Consider the following 6,586-nt stretch of genomic DNA (forward strand, 5'->3'; position numbering starts at 1 on the left):
GGTACCCCCGGGGTCGGAGCCGGGGGTCCCCCGAAAACCTAAAGCATTGCACCCTAGCCGAAGGCCAGTAGGGGGCTGGAGCCCAGTGCCCGTGATGCATTTTCCGCAGGCCCGAGGCATATGCCTTCCCCTGGGGGAACTCGGGGCCTCGCCAAGAGATTGGCGGGGAGGGTATACCCTGGAAGGCGCAGCCGACACGGGGAGTGGGAATAATCAAAAGGAACAGCGAACAAAATAAACTAGATTCAACGATCACGATTATAGACACAGACAAAGAAATGAGTGTAGACCAGGAAGAGGTCAGGATAGAAGGCCTGGAAAGGAAAGAGACGCAAACTCAGAAGCCAGCCTAGACGGGGTACTCTCTCCCTATGTATGGCACTGAGATCCAGTCTCAAGAAATAAGGAACAAGGAAAACAAGGAGGGCTATAGCCAGCCATCTACCTCCTTCTTTAAGAAGCCAGGCCCGAGGTCCTACAAAGGAAGGATGGCGGACCGTCTCAGCGTGGACTCATCCGCTATGGATACAGAAACTTATGAGATCAGTTCGTCGGATAGCGACGTAACTGATTACGGGAGGAACAAGGGAAAAAGGGTGATAATCGAAGACGACTCTGAAGCGTCACTCCCTGAGAAGATAAATATCGGTAGCAAGGGACCTCAAAGAATTCCCGGAAACAGAAAGAGAGAGAGGATAGTCTCCGACGCGGACTCCGATCACAGGAGGAGCAGAACTACAGGAGACTACGTCGGTAGGAGAGAGGCTATTCGCCGGTACAACGAGGCTAAGGAGGAGGCCTTACAGCTAGACAGGGAAAAACTGATACAAGAATACAGTGAGGCAGAACTCTTTAAAAAGGCAAAAATAAACCTGGTCAAAGTCAAGGAAACGCTGGAGGAAAACTCGGTCGAGGAACTGGTAACTAAAGCCAGCGGCAACTGCGCAGAAGTCTTCAGGATCGCGAGAACCTCCAGTAACCTCAAGGGGACGTTCCAAAAAAGTTTGAAGATCGCAGCAGCAACGTCCTTGGGAATCGTCGACATCTTGAAAGAGAGAGCTACTCTATCGAAGGAGGAGGCAAAGTCGCAAGAGATTATATCGCTCAAACGAGAAATTTCCAGACTGAAATTAAAACTGGAAGAAGAAATAGAGAGAGAGAGAGAGAAGAAAGGCCCTGCAAGCGGCAGGCGAAGCAGAGGCATACAGGTCCGAACTGCAGGCGCTTAGGAAGGACAAACAGGAAAAAAGGAAAGATAAGACTCCGAGTCCTAAAGACAAGGATAAGGACCAAAACAAAGAGAAGGCAACATCGAAGTCTTCATCGGAGACCCCTAGGAAGTCTAATACCAGGAGAACTCCTTCCGCAAATATAAAGGCGAGAGACAAACTGATCACATCAGAATCGGAACATATGGAGGTCGACGAGAAATCTCCGAAGTCTAAAAAAGTCACATTAGACGACCCGAAGAAGTGGCCTGAAGTAAGGAGACCCACACTATGTGGGAAAAGAAAGATCATCGAGGAGGATTCTAATTCACAAAGGGCTATATACGAGGCTCATAAGAAGTACTTCGCAGATTCTCAAAGAGAAAGCGGAGAAAAATCCCAATCCACTAAGGAAGGAAAAGAAGTACACAAAAGTAGGAGAAATATCTCAGGCATGGACACCTCTGAGTTGGCAAACATGATAAGAGACATCGTGGCAAAAGAGTTGGAAAGACACAACAGTAAAAAACCGAGGATTACAGAAATTCAAACCTTTAAAGAACCTATAATTACGGTTAAAGAAGCAGGAAAGCTCGCAAACAAAAACAAGCTGGTAAAGGAAGAACACAAAAGCAACAAAACCAGCTCTAGGGAGACTCCGAAAAAGGGAGTAGAGAAAGAAAGGAATAGAACGCTAACAGCGGAAGAGGAAACGGACCGGGAGGAGAAAGAACTTCCTTGGAGTAAGGTAATAGGGAGAAAGGAGAAAAAGGTAGCCAGAACGGGCAAGCCACCTGGTTATGGAGCCAAAAATCCCCCTACGACCTCAACTCCGGCCAAAACGACAAAGCCAGCACGTATGGAGGGAAACAAGAATAGGAGAGCTCCCAAAACAGCCGCTATTCAAATCAGTTGTCGCGGTGAAGCTAGCTATGCAGACGTAATGCGTGTAGTAAAGGAAAAGGTGGACATAGACGCTCTGGGAATTCATGACGTAAGACCTAGAAAATCTAGATCCGGGGCGTTGCTTCTGGAAATCCCAGGAGCAGAAGGAGGCAGTAAAGCGGACAAACTCGCAGAGAGGCTAAAGACAGCGCTGGAGAGTCAGGAAGATGTCCTAATAACAAGACCGGAAAAAACGGCAGAGTTCAGGATAAAAGATCTAGAGGAATCAACAACGAAGGAAGACGTTCTGCTGACTCTCACTCTACTAGGAAGTTGCCCCGAAAGGGTCTTTAAAATGGGGGAAATAATTCCGTCATTCAACGATTTAGGAACACTATGGGTGCGGTGCCCGCTGGCCATAGCCAAAAATATCACAAAGAATAAAAGGATAAGAATTGGATGGACAACAGTGAGGATTGAACTTCTCCCAGAAAGAGCTATGCTATGCTACAAGTGCCTGGAACCCGGGCATATCAAAAAGCATTGCAGCAACGAGGTAGACAGAAGTACTCTATGCTACAGATGCGGCCTTCCCGGCCATATGGTAAAAGGATGCACAGAGCAAGCATTCTGTCCCGTCTGCGCGGCTAAAAATATAAAAGCTACACACAGAATGGGCGGGCCTGCCTGCAAACCGCCGGTAACAAAAGGTAAGAATAAAAAGGAGGACAGATTTATTAAAAAGGGCCTTCCTCAAGAACAGAACAAAAATGCGGAGAATATGAAAATGGACGTAGAGGGAAAACCTCAGAAACTCCCTCAATCAGAGGAGAGAAAAGAGAGAGAAGCCAGCGTCATCAGACAGTTAACTAAATGCAGCGTCAAAGAAGGAAGTAAACCTGAAGACACTCGAGTCTTAGAGGAAATGGAAATCGAGGAGAATAGGATGGAAAGTTCGCTCGACAACCACCCATCACAAGTACAGTCGGAATGGCCAGAGCTGGGTCACGAATGGACAAAGACCACTCAGGACGTACCGGGAAACGCAGACAAAGGAGAAGGAGGACTCCAAAATACTGACATTAATAATGAGTAATAAGATCCTCCAAGCCAACATTAACCACTCCAGAGATGGCCACGAAGTTTTATTGCAAACTATGGCAGAAGGAGAATTCGCGGTAGCGGTGATATCGGAACCATACAAGATACCGCTAAATCACCCTCATTGGATCGGAAACGCCGATAAAACGGTAGCAATAACATGGAGGCGTACATACAACCCAATGCCATGTACTCCGAGTAAAAGCGGCAAACACTATGCCTCGGTAAGATGGGGCGATATGATCCTAATGGGGACATATCTTCCCCCTAGCCTGGATGCGAGACAATTCGAGGAAGCACTCGAAGAAATGAAGGAAGAGATCTTACGAATGGGTAACTCTCCGTTATACGTCTGGGAGACTTCAATTCAAAAGCAGCCCTGTGGCAATCAAAGACCACAGACGTACGCGGCAAAATCGTGGTAGAATGGGCTAGCCGTCTTGGGATATGTTGTCTCAACCATGGAGGAAGAAGCACATGCGTTAGACACACAGGGAAATCAATAGTTGATCTTTCATTTGCTTCTCCAGTTGCAGCCAGAAGAGTCGCATCATGGGAAGTCTCAGATCGAGAGAGCAAAACAGATCACAGATACATCGAGATCAAGATTAGTAACACCATGATGCAGAGAACGAAAGAGAGTCTTCCGCAACCTATGAGATGGGCAGTCAAACAAATGAACAAAGATATGTTATCAGCGGCTATAATAGCCAGCTGCTGGTCTAAACATATCAGGAACGAGGAACTATCAGGAGAAGAGATCGAAGAGACGGCTAAAAGGCTTCAAGGCACTATGATAGATGCCTGCAACATAGCCATGCCGAAGACGGGAACAAAAATGCGCAAAGCCATGCCGTGGTGATCCGCAGTACTAGGCTTACTGAGGGCAGATCTGTCCACAGCTCGAAGGAGACTAAGAAGACTGAGAAGAAGAAGCTACCAGGACGATGAAAAACTTCAATGGAGAATTCATGAGTTCAGGTTGGCAAGAGACACCTTTGGTAAGGCAATTAGAAAGGCTAAAGCAAAAGCATGGGAGGAATTTGTTCTTACCCTAAATGAAGATCCATGGGGCAGGCCATACAAGGCCATGATGAACAAACTAAGAAGATGGGCCCCACCCTTTACCGAATCACTAAATAGCGGGACCCTGAATCAAGTACTGTCGGGACTCTTTCCGGGAGAAACAGAGGATAACTGGAGGGAACCGGATCTGCCTAACGAGGGGGAATCGGCATGGAGAGAAGACCTAATAGTCACCCAAGAGAAGATTATGCTTGCGGCGAAGAAAATGAGAGAAAAAGACGTAGCCCCAGGGCCAAGCGGTATCCCAGCAAAAGCATGGGACTCAGCGACAAAGGATATGGCAAGAGAGCTGAGAGAACTCTACTCAGCATGCCTTAAAGCCGATAGGTTCCCGAAGAAATGGAAAGAGGCTAAATTGGTACTTTTAAGAAAGCATAACAAACCAGACGACCAGGCAGCCGGGTATCGCTCAATATGCCTATTCGACGATGAGGCGAAGTTGCTCGAGAGGATCATGTCGAACAGGATAATATCCCACCTGGACTCCAGAGGACCGAATTTGAACCAAAGACAATTCGGATTCAGGAGGGATAGGTCAACGATAGACGCCATCTCATTCGCAAGGGCTTTTATGGAGAATGCATTTGAAGAAGACAAGGTAGTGATAGGAATATCACTCGATATAAAAAACGCTTTAACTCCATGCCATGGAGGATAATTGGTAAGGCTCTAAACAAGCATAAAGTCCCGTTATACCTGAGAAGGACCATCAGGGACTACTTAAATGACAGGACGCTCTCATTCCCCAGAAGTGACGGAACTATAGTCAAAAGAGACGTGCAAAGAGGAGTCCCACAGGGTTTCATTCTGGGGCCATTACTGTGGAACATCGGATTTGACGACGTTATGAGGAAAGACGACAACGAAATAGAAGGCCGCATTATATGTTACGCGGACGATACGCTAATTCTGGTATCAGGAGAGGATTGGGACATCGCTACGATGGAAGCCAATTTTACAGCCGGCGCAGTGATCCAAAAAATCGAGGAGATGGGGCTAGAGATAGCCCCTTCCAAGACCGAGATCGTTGGATTCCACTTGAAAGGTAGACCAGCGAGCTCATCTATAAACATTGCAGGAAACGAGATTTCGATAGGTCAAAGGATGAAGTATCTAGGATTAACACTAGATAGCAAATGGACTTTCACAGAACATTTCATGGATCTAGCGCCCAGACTGGAAGGATCGGCTCTCACACTAAGCAGGCTCCTGCCAAACTTAGGGGGACCGAACGATAGGGCGAGAAAACTGTACACAAACGTCATTAAATCTATAGCGTTGTACGGAGCGCCAATCTGGGCGTATTCGGTGTACAGAAAGGCTATACAAATTCTAAGAGGGGCCCAACGCCGAATCACGGGTAGAATAATAAGGGCGTACAGAACAACCTCACACGCGGTAAACTCAGCTCTGGCAGGAGTCCCACCATGGGAACTGGAGGCACTGTGCTACGAAGAGATATATGAAAGGGTCACAATCTTGAGAGGAAGAGGAATCCCAGTCAACATGAACGAAGTGGAATCCATCAAGGAGAAAGATGATTAAAAACTGGGAGGAATGGCTGAAAGAAGCAACACAAGGAGAAGACTCCATCCTCGGGGCAGTGGGAGGCCAACTGAAGGAGTGGCTAAACGCGGGAGTGGGCCTCCCCTTCCGAACGACGCAGGTCCTCACGGGGCACGGATGCTTCGGGAGGTACCTGTGTCGAATCGGAAGGGAGGCCACAAACGGATGCTGGCATTGCAACACGCCAAATGATTCGGCAAGACATACACTGGGCTATTGCCCGGCTTGGAACAACAAGCGGCCGGAACTGAGAAGGGTCATAGGCGTAGACCTCACGTTGAGGGCTGTCATAAGAGCCATGTGCAGGCAGGAAGGAAAACAGGCAGTCATCTCCTTCTGTGAAGAAGTGATGACGAGGAAAGAAGTTGCGGAAAGAGACAGAGAAAAAGAGGCTCAACTTCGCGACGCAGGATAACGGATAGGAATAAAGTGTGCGAAACGCATCCCTGGGGTATTAGGGGGGGATAGTTTATTATAGTATAATAGGGGAGGGGGGAAAAATAGAGTAGCTAGGAATACCCAGGGATGCCAGACCACGTGGAGATAGGTGGGACGACCGCACCGACTAACGGGACGGTCAGATGACCGGTCGACCCGGACATCGTCACCGCGGGGAGGGGGCTTCTCCATCTCTAATTTAGTTTACCCTCCCCGCGGCCCACGTGCCTTCGAGGCAGACAGGAGGGGACATACGATGTCACCGACTAGCGGGGACATCGGTCCCATAAGGTATCGATACG

Source organism: Trachymyrmex cornetzi, unplaced genomic scaffold (genome assembly GCF_001594075.2).
Source record: "Trachymyrmex cornetzi isolate Tcor2-1 unplaced genomic scaffold, Tcor1.1 scaffold190, whole genome shotgun sequence".
Taxonomy (NCBI): Eukaryota; Metazoa; Arthropoda; class Insecta; order Hymenoptera; family Formicidae; genus Trachymyrmex; species Trachymyrmex cornetzi.